General features: G+C 47.2%; 1 long non-coding RNA gene across 1 annotated transcript; it reads left to right on the top strand.

Moving 5' to 3' along the window:
• Positions 1-4,313: 4,313 nt before the first annotated feature.
• Positions 4,314-10,334, top strand: LOC101715039 (uncharacterized). The gene is made up of 3 exons (XR_204981.4): positions 4,314-4,439; positions 4,877-5,059; positions 8,997-10,334. It is a non-coding gene; the product is annotated as an uncharacterized LOC101715039 (long non-coding RNA).
• The last annotated feature ends 4,641 nt before the right edge of the window (positions 10,335-14,975 follow it).

The raw sequence follows: 14,975 nt of genomic DNA, 5'->3' as shown, positions 1-14,975 counted from the left end.
ACAATAGTATCAAACACAGTTTAGAAAATGACAATTTGTGGTAGTTATTAATCTGTCACCATTAATCATGTGAATTAAATCAAAATCAAGGATCAGCCCAAAATATGTTTATACTGAATAAACTCTTCAATATAGCAACTTTACCCTTTGGATGGGGACTTAGAAGGAGTTGGGGAGAGAGGGATAGATAGGTCAAAGGATAGGGAAAGGTTAGAAGTGAGGCCAGAGGACATAGGAAGATCATGTAAACTCCAGGGAACTGTTGAAAACAAGAGGAAAAGACAGAATGGAAGAACAAAGACAGGAACAGAACAACCTAACAGCAATAGAGAAGCTAGAAACTGTAATAAAAAGGGAGATGAAGAACAATGTGGGAGAGCAAGAGAGTAAGAGTGAAAGGAAGAGAGAAAGAAAAGTTTAAAAAAAGAAAAAGAAGAGTGAGAAAAAATTGAGAAGAGTAGAGAAAAATTGAAAAATAAAAATTAAAAATAAGAGAAAAAATAATTTTGAAAATAAAAATAAAGCGCCTCCTTCAGGGTATGTCTCTGCTGTCACAATAAACAACATGGGCCACAGTGTGCAGATCAAAGTCAATTAGTCTCACCAAGCCAGTAGCAGACCCTTGAGATTCAGGCTGATTTCTGGCTGCAAGGCCCAAGTTGAGTTCCCTGTCGTCCTGCAGGGTTGAGCTCTGCAAAGTTCTACTGCAGGTTCCAGCTGCCCTTCCTCTGAAGATAGTCCAGGTTCAGATGGGAGGTGGTGATCCCTCCAACTTACCAACTACAATGGTCTGGTGTGCCTTTATTGCAGAGATTCTTTTCACTTTTTCAGTGGGCTTCAATTTTCATCAAGGAGCCTGAGAGAGGCACTCTTTCTGTTGTTCACTTCTGCTATATCTTCTGGAGCTCAGGACAATGGCCTTTATGAGCCCCTGTGCCTCTGCAGTGTGGATCCAGGTACAGGCTCAGTCCCGAGGCCAGAGGCGGGGTGGGGGCTGGGGTGATGCTGCAGGTGCCCCTGTGGCTGGCTCCTCACCTGACCACTCCTGGCTGGGAGGTGCAGGTGGGGGCGGGGCAGTGCCAATAGCTCCACGAGGCTCTCAAAATAATATTTGTAAAAGGCTGGAGCGGTAGCTCAATAGTTAAGTGCCTGCCTGGCATGCATGAGGCCCTGAGTCTCAGCAGGGTCCTAGTGTCCCCAACTCCTTTCTTCAGTATTCCCCCACATGCCCAACTTCCAACTCTCGGGAGCCTTCTCTCTTGGGGCAGAAACATGGGTGGTTCTGAAATTTCTGAAGGAAAACCATGCACGGAGTTGTGCCTGGGAGTTGGTGCGCCAGCTCCAGGGCCTCAGTGGCTGCGAAGGCAGCGGGCATCTCCACTCACCAGACTCTCCATTTGCCTCATTAATCAGCTCCCAGGTCATCCGTGTGTCTTGCCTCAGGCTCGTAGGTCTGGTTTTTGTATAGTACACATTTCCCCTCGTTTTTATTTCATCTGTTTTTCAAGCAGCCTTTCTCTTATTTTTGAACATTTCGGGGGGGGGGGGTTAAATGTAAATTACAGACGCCTGTGGATTGACGTAATGTGAAAAGAAGGCGGCTGTTTCCCCTCCCTCCAAACAGGGAACGTGGCTTTTAAAACTAATAACACCGTTAAACCTCACGAAACCCATTTCAACCATTTCCAGTGGCCGTTTTCAGAAGGGAAAAGGACAAAGCAGAGGCAAGGAGAAGTGTTTGAGGCCAGGACCCGGCAGGGGCTGGGGTTGCTCCCAGCAGTGCAAGTGGAGCCTGTCCCTCCCCCAGGGAGCCCCCAGTCTGGGGACCAGCCTCCTAAGTCCTAGTAAGGAGGAGAGGTCTGTAGGTGCGGGAGGGAGTTCACAGTACCTGCAGGTTCTATAGAAGGTGCAAACAGAGATCATGAGGCCAGTGGGAGGGAGAGCAATCACTAGGATCAGGTGGTCCTAAGGAATCTACCTGGGAGGCAGAGCCCACATTGCCTGCCTTCTCTGGAAACAGGAAGTGAATGTGGAAGGAGCCTGTGGAGGTGGAGTTATGGATAGCTGGGAGTTCTGGGGCAACAACAAAATACATGAATCAGGACTGAGCTGACCTCCAGTGTAGGCAAGACTCTTGTGTTTCTGGACACACACAGGGAGGACAGGCCCACTCATCATTCTTAGAGACAGAGTCAATGGTCACTTTGTTTTCCCAGAGGGCTCTGGCTGGCTGTCTACTCAGGTACCAGGTCCTCTTCTGCCTACAGCCCTGAGCCAAGCAGATGGCAGAGAGACAGACACCTAGAAGGTATCCATCGTTTCTATTGAATAAATGAAGATACTAATATATGAATGTATGAAGGCGTGAAGGGAGTAAACATCTTCTGAGTCACTGTAACCCTTCTGATAGGTAAGGGAACCTTTTCTCCAAGAACACCAAGATTATACTCCCCCAACAGGGCCACCATGTACAGTTGCACAGGTACCAGGGATTCAAATAAAACACTTGCATCCAAAGTGGCATGTCATTCAGCAAGCAAAACTTTCCAATAGCAGTTGGGAAGTCTCTCTCTTGTGCTTTCTCTTTCTTGGGTTCAGTTGGCTGGGATTTGAAAATTACAGAGGGTAGAAAGGACAGCAAAGTCCACTTGGGAGTACCCCAGGGAGAGGCTGACGGGAGACACCCTGAGCTTCCCACATGTGCTGATCTTTCTAGAAGCTGAAAGCAGATCTTTGGGGTTTCTGGATTTGCCTCCCAGAGAGATAGATCACCAATAAATCAGCCAGAACTTCCCTTCTATTACAGTCTGCTTTGAAAATAATTTCTTCAGTGTTTCCACCTCCCAATCCACCAAGGAGGCTTTAAAATTTAGGAAATTGAGCTCTTTCTGCCACACTCATGCCAAGGACACTGTTACGGACCTCCAGGGAACTACTTCCTGTCCCTGGGAATCATGCTTTCCCCTACATAGCATGGAGGATATGAGTGGAGATAAGGATCGCTTGAGCAGAAAGTGAGAGAGGGTCAGCCCCTCCTTGGCTGAAGCCACAGAGATGTGTTTCGGTCGCCACTCCAGAGCCAACTGTAGGTGTCCCTGCAGCTTGACCTGGTGGTATGGGTGCTTCATCATTGTCAAGCTACTCTGGAGCAGAGGCTAAGGCCTCACAGAGCTAAAACTCTTCAAGCTAAAAGCAAAATCACTTTGAAAAATACGACTGCTTATCAATTTTATTCACCTCCTACTTCAATGTGAAAAATGCTCCAGAGGGAGGTTTTCTGAGCAAAGGCCAGGATTTACTGTGTATTTCCCACAAACAGGGCTCACTGGCCTGTTCTGTGAGAAATGAAACCCAGAGCACCCACCCAGCTGGCCTCACAGGCCAAAAGGAGTCTAAGCCAGATTAAAAACTCCACTTCAGTACTTTTTTACTGCTGGAGTGGGTTGGAGAGCTGTCAATGGGCAGGAAAATAGCACATCTGGAATGTGACTCTGTCCTTGAGTTGGCTGGTATAACTCAACATGTACGTCAGATCTTTTTTTGGTGGGTTTTTTTTTTAATGGCCAAGATTTATCTGGCTTCTATTCATTTTTTTAAGTCCAGGGTGAATATTATTGTTAAGTTCTAGACTTTTACATTTGTGTAAATTAAAAGCCATATTTCACTCCAGAGCAGATGGCTTGCTTGCCTCAAGGTTAAAAAAAAAAATGGCACAACTAATAGCAGTAGTATCTAAGACACTGGTTACCCAACTCACTCAGAAGATAGTAAAAGAGAAAGTTCTTTTGATTTTCTTCACCTAAGCTATATCCCCTTTGTGCCTTTATAAAATCTGGTTCTGGAAAAGTCAGCGCCAAGATGTTCAAACTGAAAGTAGACTTGTGGATGAATTTAGTCACATTCTAACCATGGCAACAAGAGGCTATTATAGACCTATGTGCACCAAGCAGATAGGTTTGTAAAACCGATACAGCCATTTTTTAACTCCTAAAAAGTTTTGAGACAAAAGACAGTGATCTCTTGCTTGGTTCTGGGGCCAATATCAGTTCTGACCAGAAGGGAATGTCTTTCTTTCTCATGCAAGTCCACACTTGGGGTTTGCTGTTAGTTTAAAAGCAAGAGCAATGTAATAAACATTTGGTAACAACCCCCCACGTACTTGGATTTATTGGCTGGTTAAATCTTTAATGGTTAAAGTTAAAAACCTTTTATTTCAATGCCTGGGGATTTGCACAGCTGGAATGCTGTATTTTAATTTATTCAAATTGGAATGAGAAGGACAAAGTGACCAGGACATTGCCTTTTTTGGATGCCCCCCATCTGGTAGTAAGCTGGCAATAGGCACAATCATGCCTCAAGGATTCCCTCCTCACTCCAAACCAAGCCCAGAGAAAGAAGAGGGGAAAGGAGAAGGAAGCAGGCTGCGGGGGCCAATGTGGGTGAGTCCCTTCCTACTTCCACTCACCTGTTCTGATTCCCCACCCAATTTCCTGAGAAATCAAGGAGTATCTTCACCCTAGTCCTGCCCTCTAAGTGACCAGTCTTGGTGGGGTGATGCCCTGCTGGTTTCACCACCTTCAACATTCTGGTTGGGTTGTCTGGTCTGGAGACCTGGTGACAGCTGCACTGGCCAAGGCACGGGGACAACTGACCTGCTAGGACTTGATCATGTGATAAAGGGAGATGGGGGGCAATGGAAGATTATCAAAGCATACCAGAAGGACAGGATGAGAGGTAGGAGTGATGGAAGTGACAGCGGTGTCCCTGATGACACTTAAACAAATTCTCACACTCTGCACCAGGTCATTTCAAATTGCTTTGCATGAATTATTTCATGGATTCTCTAGTTTGGTATTATTTTATTCTCTTTTTATAGATAAGGAACTGAGATGCAGAGAGCTTCAGAAACTTGCCAAGGCTGGAAGAGATGGTGCCAGGCAATCTGACTGGAGACCCTGCAGTCTTCCTTGGGGATTCCAAGGATGAGAACAGGAATACCTGCACTCAGAGAAACCAAGAGCCTGAGGGATCGAGTCACTCATACAGTAGAACCAACAAGGTGAGTTCCATCGCTTCCAGGAAATTCTCATTCCCATGCATGTCCTGTAAACACACACCATCACTGCATCCAAGTATCCCTCGTGTACCTAAAAACACAGAAACACATGCTGACAAAGATATTTCATGCACTCATTCACTCACTTCACAGGCCTATGCTTCAGAAACACACACACCATGACACCTACACTTTCACACATATACACCAACAATTCTCACACCTGTGCACCAACAATTCAGACTCATCTTCTAGTACTATACATGCTTCCATGCACATACACCCATGCACACACACACACACACACACACACACACACACACACCTAAATACACTAAAGGGTATACCAAGTCCAGTTGCTTCTTGATCCCTTTGAATTCAACATGCCTTCTTTCTCAAAGGTGGACTGACTTCATCTGTCTTGCTAATGGTGATCTACCCATTCAGAGATAAATCCAAAAGGATGAAGGATAAAGCATATGAATCAGATAGCCAGGGACATGAGATGGTCCAAGGGCTCCCAGGACAAAGTAGAGATAAGTAGGACCTTCCACCATCACTTCCAGCCTCCAATCCTAAGAGCCCTGGGTGCTTACCTTGAGAATAGTCAACCCAGCCTTTGCTAATGACTTTTTCTAGTTCAAGTTTAAAGGTCAAACCTGGGTCTTTGGTCACCCATAGTTAACTCAACATCCAGGATGAAGACTGAAGACAGTTTCTTGTTAAAGAAACTGGATTGCTGGGTTCAGGGATAGAAGACTCTTTATGGAACACGCTAAGATCCTAGTGGGTTTTCTAGCTCTGAAATGCTAGTATTTCTCATATGGACATTCATGGACATTCACAGGGTTTTCAATTTCAAGGCCCTTTTGCCTTTTTATGGGGTTTGATGTTCTCTGCACAAACATAGGTTTAATAATTGACAGAGAGCCAAGCTGCCTACTGTGGCACTTGTAGTTCTGTCCAGCAGGGCAGCAAAGCCACTCAGTTCCTGTTGCCCACAAAGCCATGACAGTCTGTCCCTCTGAAACCAAAGACTTTGCCAATTGCAGGAAGTTGGGGAATAAAAGAAATTTTTCAAATAAAAAGATGTCAATTTAACAGCCAGGGACCTGGAAACAGATGTTCCTCGCCTAGTCCAAGAACCGCCCACCACCCGCCCATCCGTCCTCCAGGTTTTCAAAGTCACTTCTTGTCAGGTGCCCTGGTTAAGAGGGAGAATTAATGAGCTGAGCTCCATTTTATGGCTGCCATCTGATGTGGGAGCTGTGTGCGGAGGGCTGCACGGACGGGCCAGCCTGGGCCCCAGCCCTTCCTCCAGCAGCTCAGCCCGGATCAAAGCAGAGAGCAGCTCAGCTTTTATAGCAAAATGATTAAAACCACGTGGGGCTTGTTTCCTCACACGTGACCTCCCAACAAAGTGCATGAGGGACCAGAGAAAAGGTGAAGCCAGGGGTCTGGAGAGGCCCCAGGAAGAGCAGAACCCAAGAGATGGAGACCCTAGAAAATGAAAACAGAAATGCACACAAACACATCCACACACACACTACCTCACATGGACAAACACATGCACATAAAAATGTGCCTTCTCCCTGCAAGTTAAAACAGCCCAGAATGAGGAGCCAGAGGGCCTAATTAGCCAGGTCAGCGAGGCCTGCATAGCTAAATAAATAAATAAATCCTAGTTCTTAGATTACTCCTGGCCTTTGTAGAAAATACAATTGGATTGTACTTACAAAGCAAAGCCCAAATGTCTCTGCTGCACCCAAATAACTTCTCACCTATCTCCAGTCTTTGGCAAACTTTGTTACCCCTGAAAAGCACAGCTCAGAAATGGATTGATTTGATCACTCCATGGCCTTCCTGAGGTATTGATGAAGAATCTCCATCCCCTTGAGCCAGGACTGGACTTGGAATTTGATTCTAGCAAACAGAATGAGGCAAAGGCGATGAGCTGTCACTTCCAAGGTTAAGTTACTGAGATGGTGGCTTCCTTCTTGGGCCCCCAGTCTCACACTCACTCTGGAGGAAGCTGGCTGTCACATTGCTGCTGAACACCGACAGGCCACATGGCAAAGACCTGAGAGAAACCTCCAGCCACCCTGAGTTCCTGACCCACAAGTGCCAAGAGATCATAAATGTTGTTTCCCCTGCTAAATTTGGGAGTCATTTGTTAGGCAGACATAGATAACACAGATAACAAATACACCTGCTTCTCCTCTTCCACACCTGAGAATGTCTGCTCCCTCCGTCCTTTTCTTCGCCTGCTGTGCACGATGTAGGTGTTTCTCTTAGTCCATTCAGGCTGCTCTACCAGAGCTCCACGAGCTGAAGGCTTAGGTGGCTTATAAACCGTGAAAATGTGCTTCTCATGGTTCTGGAGGCTGGGAGTCCAGGATCAAGGTGCCAGTAGATTCAGGGTCTGGTGAAGGCCCACTTTATGGCTCCTAGATGACACCTTTGAGCTGTGTCCCCATATGGTGAAAATGGCATTGACAGCTCTCTGGAGCCTCTTTTCCCTCTTTGTCAGTACTGAGGATTGAACCCTAGGTGTTCGCACAGGGCTACATCCTTAGCCCTTTTTTATTTTTTATTTTGAGACAGGGTCTCACTAAGTCACTAAATTGCCTAAACTGGGCTCAGATTTCAGGAATCTGCCATCATGATCAGCTCTCTTGGGCCTCTTTTATTTTAATTTTTTTAAACTTTATTTTTTATTAGTACATACTTGTCACACATATTGACCACATTCATCATAGGGAATTTGTGCTGTACATAATACATCTTAATTCTTTTTTTTAACTCCCATTTGGGGCCTCTTTTATGAAGGCACTAATTCCATTCATGAGGGAGCCATCCCATGACTTAATTACCTCCCAGAGGTGCTATCTCCTAACACTGTCACCCTGGGTGGTTTAGGGTTTCAGTGTATGAATCTGGGGGGAAGGGGGAAACAACACACAGAAACATTCAGACAACAGTACATTCTACAAGTATTCACTGAATAAACTAATAAACGGGGATATAGGTCTCCCATTTTCTAAATACCTACTATTGCATAACACGTGCTCTCTCTGCATTACAACTATACATGTTGGCATTATTACTCCTCATCTTACAGAGCTTTCAACATGAGACTAGAAAACATTGCGCTATTTAAAGTCCCACGGCTAACACGGGGAGTGCTGCGATCTGAGGGTCCTGTGTCCTTTACACTTTCTCCACTCCAGAGGGTGGCTCCTTACATTAGCAAATACTTTCAAGGCAATGATCTCATCTAACCTTCACAATGACCCTGGGAGTCCCAGGGTCATAACTATCATCTCCATTTTGACCGAGAGATAGGAATCAAAGCTTGCCGAGGCGAGCATAACTCCCGGGTTGACACAGCTGGGGAACCGCAGAGCCAGCATTTCTTCAGTTCATCCAGAAGGCATTTGCTGAGCAGCACCCAGGTGCCAGACACCATGACTAATAGGATGTCGTCCCCTTCGAGTTCTCCAGTTCCCCTCTCTCCCCCAGCCCCTTGGGGCTGCATACTGGCCACTGCTGCGCGCTGAGTACTGGGAGTAAATGCAGGTCCTTGTCGGGGTCACTTGTGTTGCCCAGGCTCTGCCTGAGCAGCGCTGAGCTGAAGGGAGATCGACAGGTGAGGGCTGAGAGCACCTCACCTTTGAGAAAGCAAATCAGGAATGACGATGGCAGAAGGGCGTTTTAAAGGATGGAGTAAGCAAGAGAAGGCTGAGACTTCAGAGCTTTTTAAAACCCGCCTTGTATCCCCATCCTCACCCCACCCGCCACTGGCAGCCGCCTCAATGTGTTTGATGTGTATCTTTTCGTTTTTGCCTTTGCAAAGGGCTTGTTTTTCTTTGTACAGTATTTTTAACTTATGCAAGTAATGTTATAATGTTTATTCCTCTTATGTTTTACTTTTCCACAGTTTCAGATCCATGCACGTTCCTGGATGTACAACGAATCCCTTGTTTCCAACTCTTACAAAATGTGGTATAGCTACCACATCTTACCCACCTCGCGCCCAGAGATGACATCAAGTTCCTGGCACCACCACCACGATTGCCACAGTGCTGGGGTGCACAATCTTCCACATCCCTTCCTGGGCCAGTCTGAGAGGGACCTCAGGCTTACAGGATCTGACCTGAATTCCAGTTCATACCCTACTCCCCAAGACTCTCCCAGATGGTGCGCCATCATATCCTTGCACAACTTGCTGCTATCCAGCTTCCTAATTCCTGCCAGTCTGGTCCTTGTAAAGTGATATCTCACTATTTCTTTGGCATCACTCTGATTATTTAGGAATTGGAGTAACTCTTCATATGTTTGGGGGACACTTAAATTCTCTGGATTGGCCTCATCAGACTGAGAGTGGAAGAGGAAAGATCAGCCCACTTAACCAGCCTGAGCCATCACCTGCCTGCAGGAATAGATGTTCCCCTTGCCTAGTGCTGCAAGTGGAGTAGAGCAGAGAATACATCATGCAATTCCAGGGGAGGCCAGATAAAAGCAGCTTAAAGGCGGCCTGGGCTTGTTGAGAACCAGGCAATGTTATACATTTTTCCACCCTTGCCCTTTTGTATCTGGGTGAACTGGCTTCTCTAAAGGCAATATGACTTGCCTAAGGTCGCATGGCTAGTAAGTGCCAAAGCCAGATCTAGTCCCAGGACTCCTACGGGAATCTCTTGTGACACGTGGCCACCTTTATTTATCTGTCTGGAGCAATCAGAGGAGGACCCTTGGAGGAGGAACAAATTACACTGGATGCTGAAGGATGGAGACCTTTCATGAGGGCAGCCAGAGCACATGGTATGAGAAAGAATTGCCAGGGCCTGGAGCACACCAGTTGTGGGGATCTCATCTTCCTGAAGAGAGCCTGTTGGAGGTGTTCTGGGAAGGGAGCATAAAGAACAGCCGAGGAAATGCAGAATGAATCCTCTGTCCTCGCTCCCTTGCCCCTTCTACAAAGCCCTGGGAGTCTCTCCTCCCTACGGCTCTCTGTGCCCCCAGATTTATTTTGCTTTCTTTCGCTAAATCAAACTTTATCAGACAGTTTTACTGTCAGCCATTAAACCAAAATGTGTTTGTGCAACAGTAAACACCTTGTTACTGCAGGGAAGGATTACATAAACAACAGCCGGGTGAGGCTCGATGGGCTGTGCCCAGGAGCCTGAAGCCTCCTGGTCAGGATGGAGGAGGCACATGGAAGGGCACCTAGAGGCATCCTAGAGCTGGAAGGCAGGGGATAGGACTCACTCTGGCCTGGGCTTCCACTGCAGAACTGGGTAACAGGCATGTATCCTCTCATCAGAAGAGTAGGCTGCTCCAGAGTCCTCACAGGGGACGCAGCCCTTGCCACAGACCTGGGGAGGAGCAGGAAGAAGGTACAGGGACCAGACCGGCCAGGAAGGGGAAGCCCAGGCAGGGGGCAGTGGGGCGGGGTTCAGGTTGAGATTGGTATTTGGTGAGATAATTATGGGTTGGGGGCTAAACAGGGGTGGGAACAAGATAAAGGCCAGAAGGAGTTAAGAAAGAAAGTGAAGGGTTAGTTCAGGCCCTGGTGACTGCTTAGCCCTGAGTGGTTGGCCACGGAGGGGAAAGCTCAAGGCCCCTTTCAGGATGTCTACACTGCCTTGGGATGAGTGGCAGAGAGGGACGTGACCAAAGGCAGGGCCAGCAGGCATGGGCAGCCCGACACTTCAGGTCTCAGGGCCCCTCTTAGAACGCAGCCCTCTCCACTCTCTCCCTCTCAGGACTGCGTGGGGGTGTGTGCTAGCTGGAGAGCCCTGGCTATGAGCTGTCTGTCTGAAGACCTTGAGGACACTAAGAGGGAAGGTGAACACAGGTCACGTGATTGCCCCAGCTGGCCACCAGGGACTGTGCTAGGAGCTTCTGCCCTGCCAGCGGTAATTCATTTTGATTCTGACACCTCCACTTTGAAACAGAAATTATTATCCTTTTATATCTTGCTACCTGTTCACATCAATGATCTTATTCCTTCTACACTACTATTATCACTACTATTAACTGTTCTTTTATTGAACGGTTACTATATGGCAGGTACTCTGGCTACATTATTTCATTCAATTGCACATCCAGCTTATGAGGCAGGTATTCTTATTCTTCCCTTTTATAAATGGGGAAATCAAGACTAAGAGAAGTAAATGTCTGAGTCAGAAATGGAGGACAAATAACTCTAATGTCAAAGCCCGATCTTCTTGTTTTGTTTTATTTTTTGGTACCGGGGATCGAACTCAGGTCCTTGCGCTTGCGCAGCAGGCGGTGAAACCACTGAGCTAAATCCCCGGCCCTAAAGCCCGTTCTTCTTGTCTGAGTAGAAGGGGATCTGGAGAAAGAGATGGGGACACTGGGGGTGGGGTGGCCACACACAGAGAACTTGCCCTGGACACATGGCATGCAGATGTACCTATTAGAGAAGAGAAAGTAGACACTAGCTTCACTAGTGGTCCAAAGGAGTAGGGTGCTCCTGGGCTGGCGTGGCCCCAAACCCTTCCTCAGACACCAGAATATGTTCTCCAGAGCCCTGGAAGCTACTGGCCCTTGAGGCCGAGCCTGTAAGGAACCAGCCCCAGCTATCCGAAGTCGTGGCCTCTTTGCTCCAAAGCCCAAATTCTGAGGAGCACTCAGGCCACATTGGCCTTCTAAACTGCTCCCCAAGCACTTGGTCTCCTCCTTGCCACCCAGCACCCCAGCCCCCGGCCCTACCACTAATTGGGCCCTCAGCCAGGCCACAGCCTGGAGCCTGAGGCCCCACAACAGAAGCCCACATCCAGGTCAGCCCGACCTCAGGGCCTTAGATCGCTGGGGCTGCAAGTCCCCAGGTCACCTCAGTCTTTCTCCTCAGTTCCTGAGCACACGCAGGCCCCTGGCTTCACTGGCCATCTAGTCCCTTTGAAGTGACCAGGAAACCAAACAAGCCTGGACGCTGGGGACAGTACTAGCATCCAGGGTACAACCCTCGGGATCCTATTTAGCAAAATCTCAAGGTAGAACTTGAGGGGAAATATGGTTTAATATGGTGTCTAATATGCTGTTCCTAAAATTCTTAATTTTTTTTTTCACGAGAAGCCCTGCCTTTTTTTTTTCACTGAGTGTTATGCTTTGTGTTTAGATGTCCCCCCAAAGCCTCATCCAGATAAGGTGGGACTTTTATTTTCAGAGGCAGTTGAATCTGGAATGTGTGATGCTGGGGTTAAGGGCGTGTACATGTAAGTGATTAGCTTGGCACCAACCTAATCTGAATAAGATAAAAGGCACCCAGGGCCCCTGGGATTTAGCTCAGTGGTTTCGTCACCTCCTGCGCAAGCATAAGGACCCAAGTTCAATCCCGGTACAAAAAAAAAAAAAAGGCACCCTAGTCTGAATAAGATAAAAGGGGCAGAAAGATGCTGTTCAACTCTCTTGTTACCTTTACTGCCTGTGCACACCATGTTGTTTCTCCTCTGCAATGCTTGTTTGCCATCCCAGCCTCAGAGCTAGCTGATTATGCACTGAAACCTCTATGAACTCTAAGCCAAATAAACCTCAACCTTTTTAACTTTGGGTGTCAGGTGTTTTGTCTCAGCCACAAGAGAAAAGTAACTAACACACTGAGCCTTGCAAATTTTATGTTTGGTCCTCCCCACCATCACTGCTGTTCCTGTGCCCTGGATACCCCAGGGCCAGTGTCAGATCTGAGAAGCCTGGTGTGGGCAGAAGCCCCCCCCCCCCCCCCGCACACACACACACACACCTGGTCTAGGGGGCAAGTCAGGGCTGGCCTGGGAAGGGCACGGTTAGACTGTACTCTGGGTCCCTGGCATCTGGCACTCTAGAGACAGAGCAATGGGGAGGAAAGAGGTTTTCATCTCTGGAAGAGGGTGGAAGAGAAGAAAGATCATCTTCCAGGAGCTGCAGCCGGGGAAGTGAAACAACCAGCACTGCAGAAGAGGTGTCAGGTGCTGCTCAGTTCATCCCCCAGGGCCTTAGAACCACACAGCCAGCTTCGGGCACAGAGCTCCTACATCAGAGGGCTGGGGCAGGTGGGCTCAGGGTCAGTGTTCCGAGTTCAAATCCTGCCCTGTCACTCAGTAGGGTGATCTTGCTTCCCAAAAAAATGTGGTTTCCTCATTTAGAGGCTGAGAGAGGGGACTCTGCCTGAGGTCAGGGGACGGGGCTGTGGAATTCCACGCCTTCAGGGTGCCACTATCCTCCCTGTCAGACAGTGTGCTGGCCTGGGTGGTTATTCACACAGGCTGGGAGGATTTGTCAGGAAGGAAAGGATTCCAACAGTAGATGACATCAAGGAAATTCTTCCACACACTGTCATTTAAAGTCCCGCTTTTGAGAGGGGGATTCTTTTTCTAAAGGGAAAGTATAATTAGAGCCCATCCACTCTGTCTCAATGGTGCCTGCCTCTCCCCCCACCGTCCGCTACCCAGTCAGGCAGAAAGAATTGCCTGGAGGGAAGGGGTGGGGTGCCTGCCAGCAGCCCACTCTCCCATAACCCATTGCACTTACTGGCTTTTTCTCTAATATTTTTTGGAATATAACTCACAAAGTGTAAGTACCCAATTTTTTTTTTTTTGGTATGGGGGATCAAACTCGGGACCTTGCACACTTGAGAGTCAGGTGCCGGAACCACTGAGCTAAATCCCCGGCCAGTACCCAATTTTTTAAGCATTCAGCATGGTGAATACTCACAACCATACCCATGTAACAAACACCAAAACTGAGAACATTCCTAGAATCCCCAAAGTCCCTCAGATGCTCCCTTCAAGTAACTACCCCACCTCACCCCTGAAGGTCTGACTTCCAACACCATTAATTTTATCTGTTTTAAAACTGTGCATGACTTTTAAATTGTACATACTCACTGCACCTGGAATTTTTGCTCCACATTATGCTACAAATACGGAATTGTCTAGATTTTTCCCGTGTACACAACTGCAGTTCATTCCTGTTTCTGTGTAGTATTTTGTGTAGTATTCCTTAACTTTCCTTAAATTACCTATTCTGGGTGTTCGAGTAGCTTCCAATCAAATATTGGTTTTTAATGTCTTGTAATTTTTGAGTAGCTAAAAGATAGGCTCTTCAGAAAGTTATTTAAGAGATGAGGGCCGGGGATTTAGCTCAGTGGTCCTGCCGCCTGCCGCCTGCCGCCTGCCTCGAAAGTGCAAAAACCTGAGTTCGACCCCTGGTACCAAAAAAAACCAACTAATCCAGTGGGCCAGGGATTTAGCTCAGTGGTGCCGCTGCCTGCCTTGCAAGCCCAAGGTCCTCAGTTTGATCCCCAGTACCAAAAGAACAACAAAAAAAAAATCAAAAATAAAAAATAAAAGTTGAAATGTTTCATTACTGATAGGTTTTTTAAATGAGGAGGGTGAAAACTTCTTTTCTCTGAAGTTATGGTGTCAAAATCACTTGGTGTGAGGGCCAGAGATTTAGCTCAGCGGTTCCAGCGCCTGCCTCGCAAGCGCAAGGTCCAGAGTTCAATCCCCGGTACAAAAAAAAAAAATCACTTGGTGTGATATTTTCACTTCCAATGGAAGTCCTGACTTTAAACAGTGACTTTGAATAAATACATGCAAGCATTCTAAAGGCATTTGCTTAGGCTATTATAACAAAGCTACCACAACCAGGGTAGTTGAGAAGCAATAAAAATTTAATTCTCAATTCTGGAGGCTGAAAAGTCCAGGATCAAGACATTGGCAAGTTTGGCATCTGGTGAGGGCCCATGTTCAGGTTCAGAGATGGTACCTTCTAGCTAGCTGTGCCTTTAGAGATTAGAAAGGGCAAAACAACTTGTTAGGGTACCTTTTTTCTGTTTTGGGGGTAGACACAGAAACTTCACACTAAGCCACATCTCCAGCCCCTTTTTATTTTTATTTTGAGATGGGGTCTCACT

This window comes from Heterocephalus glaber, unplaced genomic scaffold (assembly GCF_053883595.1).
Source record: "Heterocephalus glaber isolate CG9 unplaced genomic scaffold, H.glaber_assembly_v1.0 deba00001457, whole genome shotgun sequence".
Classification (NCBI taxonomy): Eukaryota; Metazoa; Chordata; class Mammalia; order Rodentia; family Bathyergidae; genus Heterocephalus; species Heterocephalus glaber.
The sequence above is the reverse complement of the archived record's forward strand: the minus strand, read 5'-3'. Positions and strand labels throughout refer to the sequence as shown.